This window comes from Nicotiana attenuata, chromosome 12 (genome assembly GCF_001879085.1).
Source record: "Nicotiana attenuata strain UT chromosome 12, NIATTr2, whole genome shotgun sequence".
In the NCBI taxonomy this organism is placed as follows: Eukaryota; Viridiplantae; Streptophyta; class Magnoliopsida; order Solanales; family Solanaceae; genus Nicotiana; species Nicotiana attenuata.
Genome location: NC_032000.1, coordinates 11,722,538 through 11,734,867, shown reverse-complemented (window position 1 = coordinate 11,734,867; position 12,330 = coordinate 11,722,538).

Here is a 12,330-nt window from a genome sequence, read left to right as displayed (position 1 = left end):
AGTTCCACCTAGATCACCTATGTTCACATCAATATCTTTAGGATTCACAGTAGCTATATTAGGATTCCCTGTAACCACTTGGCTTTCCTTGCTATTATCATTCGTAAGTTGTGCACCATCAGTATTGTTCAAATTCCCCTCCTCATTGTTCTTGGTAATAATTGCATCCCATTTATACTTTGTTCATCTTCTTCTATTTCAATATCAGAATCCCTTTCAGCTTGCATTCCATCTGGAATTTCCCCTTCCTCAGAATCTTCTTCAATTTGATCAGCCCACAACCTTCCTCCAGACCACTGAATCCTCTCATTGCTCTCAAAATTATCTTTCCTTGTCGTTGCAGCAGCAGTATTCACCTTTTCTGAACTTTTGGCCAACTCTCCTTCTACTCAAGTATCTTGTGATGGAATATCTTGGCATGAAGTATTAGTAGCTACAACAATACCAGTAAAGGTTCTCTGTACCCATTGAGCTGTTGATTTAATATTTCTAGATTATTTATTCCTTCTCCTATTTGGACTAGAAGTTACATCATCTTTCACTGCATCAATCCCAACTGGTGTAGGATTAAAAGTAGGAGCTGCTGGATTCAACCTTTTCCTATTTCCAGTAGGAGTGTTTCTAGGGATGGGATTAACATTACCTTGATTCCCTCCCTTAGTAGGAGAAGGCTTATCCACCTGAATAACTTCTTATACTTCATCAATGACTGCAAATTGTTTATCCTGCACCTTACCAGCCTCCACACCTTCTAAAGCTGCAAATTTGTTAGAAGTTTGCAGTTGCTTATCACCAGCATTATCAATTGGAACCAACTCCTTTCCAGTTTTCAATTTATTGTCTTGCTTAGCACCAGTTTTACCACGATTGTCCCTACTTCTTTCCATTGTGCACCTACATTACCAACAACCTTTCCACTAGAAAGAATCATCAATGGAGCATCTTCTTTACCTTTTTCTTTACTGCTTTCAACTGCCTCATTCCCAGCAGTTTGTTTCTCAGCAGATTTATTTTCCGTAGCTTTGGGTGAATCCTCCAACACTCGATCATGTCATGACCTTGAACTTTAGATTCTTTACAGTACTTGGGCAAGTAGTCATAATTAATTGTCACCCATTCTGCCCTTATGTCTCCAATTGCTTCATTCTCGTTATCCATACGCACCTTCTTAGGTAAATCAGCTAGAAGATCAACAAGAACTTCCACTCGCGCACAACTAGGTCTTGTTTTATTAGTAGTAGCCATGTCAAGATGAAGAGGTTTTCCCACAGCTGTAGCTAAAGAAAATAGGCACTCATTGAAAAAATATGTAGGTAAAAAATTTGGAAAAGAAATCCATGCCATTACCTTGGTGTTTTTTCTCCGGCCTTGAATTTTGCACATTAAATTAACATCCTCAAAAGGTATTCATACCCAGCCTTGTCCTTAATATAATACGCACTTTTGGACGTAAAATTTATGAAATCTTGCCATAATGTCAACCTGATCAAAACATGTCTGTCTCGAAGAAATCACATATTACATTCTCCTTTAATCCCACATTGAACAGGGATGATCCCCCATAATTCTTGAAGCTCAGGCCATCCATATGAGAATTTGCATACTATTGCGTACTACAATCCTTCAAGCATGTTCATACGATCAACTTCTGCTTTAGTGAACTTCACCATGGGCTGCCCTTGTAACGTAATGGCACGTCGAATGGGAATTGGCTCGATTGTGTGTTGCGAACTAGGGCTTGCATGCACTGGTGGATTCATAGTGGCTGGTTTCAAGATAATTGAGTAATCTAATGGCTTGGGGATGGTCGTAGTGTTGTTAGGGATGGAGGGGGGCGCTTGGGAGGGATGACCAGCCATTGGAGGAGGCTGGTCGCCGGTCGGAGAGGCCATGGACGATCTCGCAATAGCAGCTCGCGTTTGTCTTCTCAAAATCGCACGTCGCCAGAGCTCAGAGCTCTCAAGCATGTTTTTTGGGGGTTCAGGGTTCTTTTTTTTTTTAAGAAAATCCACTAGGGTTCAGGGTTCTTTTTTTTAAGCAAATCCACGAGGCGAGGTGCCTAGGGCTAGTTTTTATTAATAATAAAAAGAAAAGAACCACATAGGAAGAGTACAAGTAAGGGGGACAAAAGCTCCAGTATTGTCGCCTCTATGCCTTGGCTATATAATCACTTCTCTATGCCTCACATTGCTTTATGATGGCAGCCTCATGTGGAGAATCATGGTGTAGCTGCCGGAAAAGTCTCACGAGGGCGTATAATCTCATAGTCATTTGGATATATTCTCAAAGGTATAGGACACGAGAAACCACATACTGGGGTAAACCTTACCTTAGTAATCCTATTGAGGCATAAAATATCCTCACTTACAAGCAAGCATGTAAAAAGTAAGAACTAGAAAGCACTAAGTATTCGATGATCATCAAAGAGTTTATAGCATACTCTATGATGATATTACAAATGACTATGTTAACAAAATGATAGAATAAGATCGATGTAGTAGGAATTAGAGTCTTGTCCCTTCTTACCCAAACTTGTGACTTCTTCAAGTTGTAGTTCTTTGTCATCTACATCAAACCTCTTCAATATGTCTTCAAAATTCATGCTTTCTTTTTGGAACGATTGGACCTCCTAGACGTGGTTGGGGCAGCCTGTTTTTTGTTTAGCAACTCTCATTGGAGGTCGCCTAATGTTTACTTCCTCATTCACCTTGCCGTCCCAACTCTTTTTCCTTGTATGGGGCTTCTTACTTTTTCCACTATGCATAGGTGATAAATCACCTGTTCTTGCTCCTCTGCCCAGCTTTGTTGCAACGTTTCATCTTCCTCTCCTTCTTCATAGATGTCCCTTCCCACGTTCACTAGATGTTGCAGGTTTTGGATGAAATCTTGTGTCATCAAAGCATTTACGTCTTGTGCCTTTTTCCTGACTTCCTTGTCTTTATGTTACTCGAAGTGTTGCATATTGTTCCTATTCTTAGTCGTGTGGCCAGTGCTCAAAATTCGAGTTGAATTCAAGGAAGGTTTAGTACTTACTTAAGCATCCAGTAGCTTGCAATCATCTGCCGAAATAGCCGATGTGTTGTGAGCACTTGCTGCTGCCCAGTTACTGTTTCATGCGTAGGTTGTATTTGCTGCTGCCCAGAAATAAGAGAAGGGTTCGAGGTTCTTTTTCTTTTATAAAGATTGTAGCTAGTGGGAATTGAAACAATAACCTTACAAAGGTTTTGAATTCCATTGACCACTAAGTTATACTTTTGTGATGTGGGTTCAGGGTTCTCTTTTTTTTAGAAAATCCACTAGGCGAGGTTCCTAGGGCTAGTTTTTATATAAATAATAAAACATTAAAACAAAGTAGCATGTTGCCTTACGATGAGTAAGACCATAAAAGATGTATACTACATAGGTCCTATTATCAATTTGGGCTTATGATACCCAAAAATGATATTACAAAATGATCTAATAAGAAAATGAAATATAACGTCTAAAACATGTATAAAAACTAGCCTATTGCAGTCATAACCACTTTCTAAATTTGTGCACATTTGATTGACACAGTGGTACATCAAACTGTACCGCTCCATTTGTTTGTATTCCAACTCCAATGCATGTGATAGCCTCTTTTGCATATGAAATTTGCATTCCTTTGATGTTGCAAGAGGAAGTGTTAAAAAGTGGCTATTTGCTGCTTCCAGCACTGTCCAGCAGCAGCAGTTGCACATAAAGATTGTGCATTTTGGCATCCATATTTCGGGCATGATCCTTCTCTGAAGATATGTAATTTCTCCTAGCATGTCTTCCTTGAATATCCTGCTTGATGAAATTGCTGAGCTTCTCCATTTGGCACTACTCAGTTCTTCCACAAAATCAACTAAAAAGCACTGCCTCGACCATGTGAAACTGGGCACCTTTTCTAGCATGCTTGTTATAATGATGTTCTTGTATGACTTCCAGGCATATTCTGATGTTATTTCTGTGTCAAACCATTCCTGGGATATTGAACTAAGGAATTGTGCTTGAGTTTTACCCCACAGCACATCCCTTGATCCCATTTTTGTTAGCCAAAATCTTGTACCTGTCCTCATTGTCCTGCATTTTCTGTGCAGATTGGCTGTATGTTCTCCCTCAGAACCAGTGTGTTCTACCTTGATTTTTGCCTGGCTCCCCGTATGTGTTGTTGGAGTAATAGAATACACCGGATTTTTGATCCATAAACAAGCACTTCCACACGCATGGTTAGTTGTTTCTACTGCACACCAGAAACGTGCATAGTTGAACCAACACATTTTGCTAAGATTTGTGTGTGTTTTCCACTGTTGATCTGAGTGACAACTGATGTGCCTCACTTCCTGTGCATTTCAGGTGTTGATCTGCACTTGGTTATTTTCACGTAACACCTGCTTTGTTCCTGAATTTGTTTACCAAAAGCACCTGGATATTAATAAATTTTTGGACAACAGTGTGCTCCTCCTTGCTTCTATGCTAATGCCTATCTTCAATTCCCTCCTAGTGGAATGAGTACAAAGTACTAATACCACCAACTGAAAGTTCCTCAAAGGATAGGGCATAGAGACAGTAGCTTTTCCTGCAAAAAAGAAAACAAAGTTAGTGAAAAAAGTCATCACCATGCTCTCCTCCATATGGATTTGAGCATGGCAATTGCGTGTCTAAGCTCCAGCTTTCCCATCTTCCATTCTTTCTCCTTCACCTCCTACTTTTTATCAACTTTTACTCTTAATATGGACATTGCATCTTGTCTTCATTCACTATCCTTCTACCTTGTGAGTCTAGGTTCCAGAAATCATGGAACTCAATATTGCCAACATCAAGAGCATAATTTGCCAAATGATCTACCAATTTGTTCCCCTCTCTAAAGATGTGTGACACCCTGATATTACACGCCTCTATCAGTGTCTTAATCTCCTCCACATGTTCCATAATACACAAAGGTGGTTTCCAGGATCCCTCTATTATGTTCTTCAGTAGCAATAAATCTGTTTGTAGCCAGATCTGTGTGTAACTCTATGCTCTACACACCCTCAATGCCTCCACAATTACTACTGCCTCTACTTCATTTTTTGAACCTTCAGTTATCTCCCTTCCTGCTGCATACCTCAAATCCCCAGCACTTCTTCCCTGATTCCCCCTAGATGATCCATCTATATTAACTTTGATCCACCCTAACAATGGAAATTCCCATATAACTTTCTCAAACTTCAATCTTGGAGTATAGTTCTCCAACATGGACAACAAATCCTGCCATTTGTAAGGCACATGAAGGCCTGGTTTTCTCACTTGAAATCGAGCTTGGAGTGTTGTTGAGACTTGATATATGACTCTACCAACTGAAACTGCCTCTCCATACTTTACACTATTCCTTCTCTTCCATAATTCCCACAAAATACACGAAGGTAAAGCCTGCATAATTGGTTTAATTCTGGTCAATACCTAGGAAGTCCAGACCCCAAGTGCAGTGTTGTGGAACTCAGCCAACAGAACTTGGCATAGTGGAGAAACAGAACGTATCACTATTCTACCTCGGTAGAACAAGATGCCATCACGAAAAGCATATCCATCAAGTGTCTCAGGTAGCTCTGCCAATCCCTTTTGCAAGTGTAGTAACTCAGGATCACTTCTATTCAAGGCATGTAGTTCATGCTCAAGTTCATAACGCTGGGACAAGATAATGAATAGGCCGCCTCTGGTGCGCGAGATAAAGAATTTGAAGCCTGGTTCAGTAGTCCGGGGCAATAAATAATCTGAAAATCATATCCCACTAACTTTGTAAGCCACTTCTGCAACTCCAGGGTTTGAATGGTTTGATTAGTGAGGCTCCGCAAGGACTGCTGATCAGTATAAATGGTGAACCTCCTACCAAGCAAATACTATCGCCATTTTCCTACTGCTTGCGTAATGGCATGCATTTCACGATGATATATGGAGGATCCTTGCATACGAGTGCTCAACTTCTGACAAAAATAAGCAATGGGGTGTCCATTTTGTGACAAGACAGCCCCTATGCCTTAGCCTGAAGCATCTGTTTCTAGCTCAAATTCCTTGGAGAAATCTGGCAAGGTCAGTACTGGCGTGGCACTGAATTTGGCCTTTAATGTTTCAAAAGCAACTTGCGCGGAGGTACTCCATACAAATGCATCCTTCCTTAATAAATCTGTCAATGGCCCAGCTATAGCAGCATAATGATGTATAAAGCACCTGTAATACCCCGCAAGACCAAGCAAACTGCGCACCTCCTTGACATTCTTGGGCACGGGCCACTGCTGAATAACGACTATCTTACTGGGATCTACACTCAGTCCCCTGCTAGACTAAACATGCCCAAGATATTCTACTGTGGTCTATCCGAACAGACACTTAGCTCGCTTGGCAACCAATTGGTGTTGACGGAGCAAGGATAAAACTGAACGCATATGTTCCAAATGAGCTTCCCATGATGGACTGTAGATCAAGATGTCGTCTAAAAAGACTAGGACAAATTTGTGGAGGTGCGGATAAAATATTTCAATCATCGTAGCTTGGAAAGAGGAAGGTGAATTAGAAAGGCCAAAAGGCATTACTAAGAACTCGTAATGGCCTTCATGTGTGTGAAACGCAATCTTGGCCACATCTTCCGGTCGTACCCTGATCTGGTGATACCTAGATAGCAGATTCAGCTTGGAAAAATAAACCGCGCCATTCAATTCATCATAACACTCATCAATCGTCGGTATAGGGAACCTATCCCTTACAGTTACTTCATTAAGAGCCGAATAATCAACACAAAATCTCCATGTTCCATCCTTCTTGTTGACTAGGAGAACTGGAGAAGAGAAAGGACAAGTGCTCGCCCTTATTACTCCATATTTGAGAATATCCGACTCTAATTGTTCCATAACATGTTTTTGAAAGTATAGATACCTATATGGTTTGACATTAATCGGACCAGCCCCAGGATCCAAGTGTATCGCATGGTCTTGTGGCCTGCTAGGAGGCAACCCATGAGGCTTCTAGAAGACATCACAAAATGAATCTAAGAGATAGTGCAGTTCAGGGGGCAACAGATTTGCTGGTGGCAGTGCTGACGGAATTTGATTAACAGTGGAAGTAGGAACATCTGATGGTACCACTTGTAAACAAAAATATGAGGAAATGGCATCTGTAGTTGTGTACCGTCTCAAGCTATGCAGTTAGACTGGTTGTGCCTCTACTGGCTCCTCACCCTTCCAACTGGAAATGGCTCCATTGAGCGTGAATTCAAATAGATAATCAGCATAGTCTGTCACCACCCACCCCAAGGTAGCTAGCCAAGAAACACCGAGGACCACGTCTGCTCAATGAACGGCCAGCAAATACAAGTCCAAGATCAAAACACTTCCTTGAATAGACAATGATACTTGGCGTGTAACACTATTGCAGGGCAGCCGCTGGCCGCTTCCCATCACCACCGAGAAGGTGGGTACATCGGTGATCGATAACTGTAGGAATTTTGCGGCCCTGGCTTGAACAAAATTATGGGTGCTGCCACCATCGACCAACACCTTGACCACTGATCCATTAACCTGTCTGGTGAAACGGAGGGTGGTACCCGAACTACCACCGGCGAGAGCATGGTATGAAATAGCAGAATGCTTCTGTACCTCCAAACATTACAGCTCCTCGGCCAAAATATCATCGGAAATAAAGCTTTTCGGCATCGTTGGGTCAATATCGGAGCCATCAGTGAGAAGCATCAATTGGGGAGGAACCTTGCACTTGTGACCAGTAGTATACTTCTCATCACAATTGCAGCACAGACCCCGCTCACGTTGGCTCTGGAGTTCAGCATGAGTCAATCGTTTTAGGGGTGGTTGGTTGGGTGTTTGAGGAGTCAAAATGGTGGACACATGAGTCGTGGCTGTTCTGTGAAATGACGAAGGGCTAGGGTTCGGTAATAATGGGGGTGTTTTGTTGGAAAACGCGGGTCGGTTCAGTCCTTTTTCATTGAGAATCCGCTGCCCATGGATGTGGGCTAATTTTAATGCATCATCATATGTAGTGGGCTAATGGGCCAAAACTGAGTTCTTAATGTCATCACGTAGCCCAGAGATAAATAGACGGACCATGAGCCTATCAGAGATGTCATAAGTCTCGTTCGCCACCATCTCAAAATGGCTCTGCAACTCCAACATAGTGGTTATTTGTCAGAGCTTAGCCAGCCGTCCCTCAGCCAATTCAAGCCTCCTTGGAAGGAAACGAATGCGTACCTTCTCTGCAAAATGCGCCCAACCTACTAGCTGGTTATTCCAAAACAACCAGCGGTACCACTCTAAAGCTTCGCCGTCGAGGTGAAACGATGCTATACTGAGTTTCTCATCTTCCGCAATTCCATAGTGATCAAAATAGCGCTCCTCTTGAAACAACCAGGCTCCCATTCTCACCACAAAAGTGACCAATCTCCACTGGCTTGTGGCGGAGGGTGGTTGTCGCTGGTTCTCGTCCTGTCAGCAGTCTATTACCAACAACCTCCCTGAGAAGAGCACGAATTTCAGAGAGTTCCTTAAACACTGAGTCCTTGACTTCCTGAACTGAATCATCGACTAGAGCCTTGAGTAACTTTTGGTCCTCTATGAGTGACCTCTGGATGAAAGCACCAATAAAACAAACTAAAATTCGAACAGCACAATCCATAACGAATAAACTTGATAGTTGTATTCCTCAACAGAAATTACAAGGAACTGAATGCTTGAAAGGGAAATTACTGGAAATTGACATAGAAGAAGGAGATGAGAGACTAGAAGAAGGGGATGAGAATTACAGACTTCACATAACAAATTGCCTGCCTAATACACTATTCTTCCTGTTATTTATACTAAACCTTGCACCAGTCCTCTTCACGCTTTTCTCCCCTTTCCTTGCACCACAAAATCCGCTAACTTCTTTGAAGGCTGCCTCACGCGTTTGCTTCTCCTCAAAATAGACTGATGTGGAATCATGTGGGCCTCTGCTGAGTCAGCGTCCACGCCAGCATCCACGTTGGTTGTATCATTCACAACAGGTGCTTGTATGAATATTTTAAAATTTATTAATAAAAGAAAAAGAATTTAAATTTAAGTTATGCAATTATTTTGTTTCATCAACCCTCGATTTTATGACATGGGGCATATAATAAAAAAGGTTTGTAACTCTGTCGAAAGAGTATGCGACTGCCAGTTGGTTACCTAGTATGATACATTACTGAGAGAATTATGGTTCTAACTTTAGTCTTAACGTATCTTCCGATTTAATTGCATGATAGGGACTAAGAGAAAAATAAAAATCGATTTCAATATACCAAAAATGCTATTTCTCTGGGAAATAATGCTCTGATACTTTTTTTTAGGTAATACTTGTTCTTTTGACCAGCAAGGTACCATCACTCAATTAGTCGCTGGAGTAATTTATATTTGAGATTATAAAAAGATGTGATCCCTTTCCAGTGTGATTTTGTCCTTGTACTGAAACTTCAATGTGATACTGATTTTATTCAATTTGGGGTTACCAGCTCCGATTGGATAGTTTTCTGCTTAATTTATTGTTAGCATCTTTTTTTAAAAACTTATATGTGTAAAGAGAATTTGTTGCACTTCTAGAGGTTCTTTTGTTATACTTTGAAGGGGCCGTTTGGTTACTAATATCAGAAAAATAAATTCGGCATAGAATTTCCGGTAACTAACACTCCACATTCCTTTGCAGCATGAATTTTTTACTATTAACCTAAGCACTCCGTAATTAGCGTTGTATTTAGCTTTCAATTAAAATTCTTCATAAGTAATGCAACGTGTCATCTCCAATATTAAAAGAGAGCAGTATACTTACCTTATTAGTTGAATATCTCAGCTCCTATCTTGGTTCTTCAAACCCTAGGTTTTCCTCCAACTAGAACTTGAAAAGAAAAAATCAATTAGGGTTTGTGTTCAATTTTTGGAGGATTTTTGCAGGGGCTTATGTCTGGTTTTTATGCCCTATTTAGTGTCATATATGAATGAAATAGGCCCTTAAAAGGTCGCTTTGGCCGACCTGAACTGGCCCCTTTTTGGACATATATAGTCCTCTCATTTAAGCATGTAGGTGACACACCTACTTGTCACCTAGCAGTCTGCGCAGTCTCGCAATAATGCATATATCTCTCTACTATGATGTCGTATCGACGAATGGTTTAATGCATTAGAAAATAGACTCATAATATTAAGTTTGATGGGTGTATCACCCCGTAAGTCTAATTATATTGGGAGAAAACCGCAGCTATATTTGACCTAATTTTCAGCAAATTTATGAATGTAACTTGTGATGACCTTTTCCAACTTTGGTTCACAACTCGCTTGACTTCAAAAAATAATACACGACTATCATACGACTAACATAACTCATAAAATAACCTCTTTATAATGTTAAGAACCCTAGTCTCACCCCAAAAGCACATGTAATAACATTTCCAACTTGTCGACTTTCGACGAAACTTATTTTCTTCAATTCGTTTATGAGCCTTCCAACCCTCTTGATACTTGGCATTCGTGATCTTAAATATTTGTAACCTCCAAAGTGACATGATTAACTTACTTTATAAACTTTTCAATGATCTCATTTATGAGCTTGCATCAATCGACTTACGACGTACTTTTACGTACGAGAACATGTGGTGTAACAGTCGTGGAGAATAACTCACTACACTATAGTTGTTCTCCACAGTGTATTGTTAAGTTGCCACTCACATTGGAGTATGATAGATTGGTATCTTTGATATGTAAAAGAACGAGTGTGAGCAAACGTTTGGTTGATATTAATATAACCGGAAGATATCCATATTCGCTTACTCCGCAAGGGATTGCTTGTTATGTTGACTTTAACATCGAAGATGATGAAACTCTGAAAGATTTTTTGAGGACTCCGGATGAACACTGGGAACTTCTTGCGATAATAATGTTGTAAATGTACAATAAGTCTGAAGACGTCCGCAATATTGAGGTTACGCAAAATAGGGATAACCCTCAATCATATGGTGGTGTTTTTGGAGTAGTTTTATCCGAACAGGTTCCGTTTGAAAGAGTCTATCCAGATGTAAACTTATATCCATGGGCGAATGAGGAGGGAGGACATAATTTCTCCCCAAGTTTACATAATTCACACGCCGAGTGGTAAATTTCAATTCTTCTTTTCTTAGTATGATTGTTTTTCTATGTATCATATTCTTACTAGCACTCATATCTTCCAAAGGTGTTACCGGCCAGATATAATTTTAAAGTTATGAACCAACCAACAGTTGGAATATGCCAAATTTTAGTGGTTTGGATCATGCTGGTCCATCTGCGAGTCATCAGCATCTGAATAATGTGCTTCATGGGCTATCAACAGATTATGAATTGTAAGTTAAAAAATAATGTTTATATATAATGTTGGAATGACTTTGAGAAACTCATTATTTTATTGATTGTGTAGTGAATTCAAGCAACATGAAGGTCTTGTCCTTACTCCGTTACCCGAAGATGATATATTTCAAGTTTTGGCAGATGCAAAGAATCAGGAAGATAATTTTGATTATGACAACAATGCTGATGAGTATGTAGATGATACACCCTTCCCTGATGAGGGCGACGATGATGAGGAAATGTGCTTTGCTGATGAGAATGAGAATGAGCAACCTGATTTGATGAGGGAGCATGATGCGACCAATGAGCATGCTCCATATATCCAGACTCCACCTCCCGTTAGACCCAGAGTGTTCGAGTCCCATGTGCCCTTTCATTCAAGGGAGATTCCCTACCTTGATCTGTTACCCAGTATGCCGGATATAGATGTCCTCACAAGGGATCTTAATGACATTCGGACAGCAATGTGGGATGAATCTAGACCAACGGAGCTGTCAAAGAATATGCTTTTTGCTGATAAAGCGCGCCTTAGCAGGGCGGTGCGAATTTAAAGCATAAAACACTATCGTGAGATCGAGGTTCATGAGTCATCTCCGCAAGTATATAATGTTATTTGTCATAGATAGTTTCAAGGTTGTAGATGGATACTGCATGCGAGAAAGTTGAAAAAAAATATGGGGCCTTACATCCTCCCCCACTTAAGATCATTCGTCCTCGAATGAGGATCAAGGTTCACCATTAGCATCTTATGCAACTCAGTTTTTCATACCACACACTCGCAGTCCCAAATTGGACTAACTCCCTAAATTCCCAAAAATTTCGCAAGAGTTTTCTTTGTAACTAGGCCTATCCACCTGTCAGAGAACCTCCGAAACACATCCTAATAATATATATATATATATATATATATATATATATATATATATATATATATATATATATATATATATATATA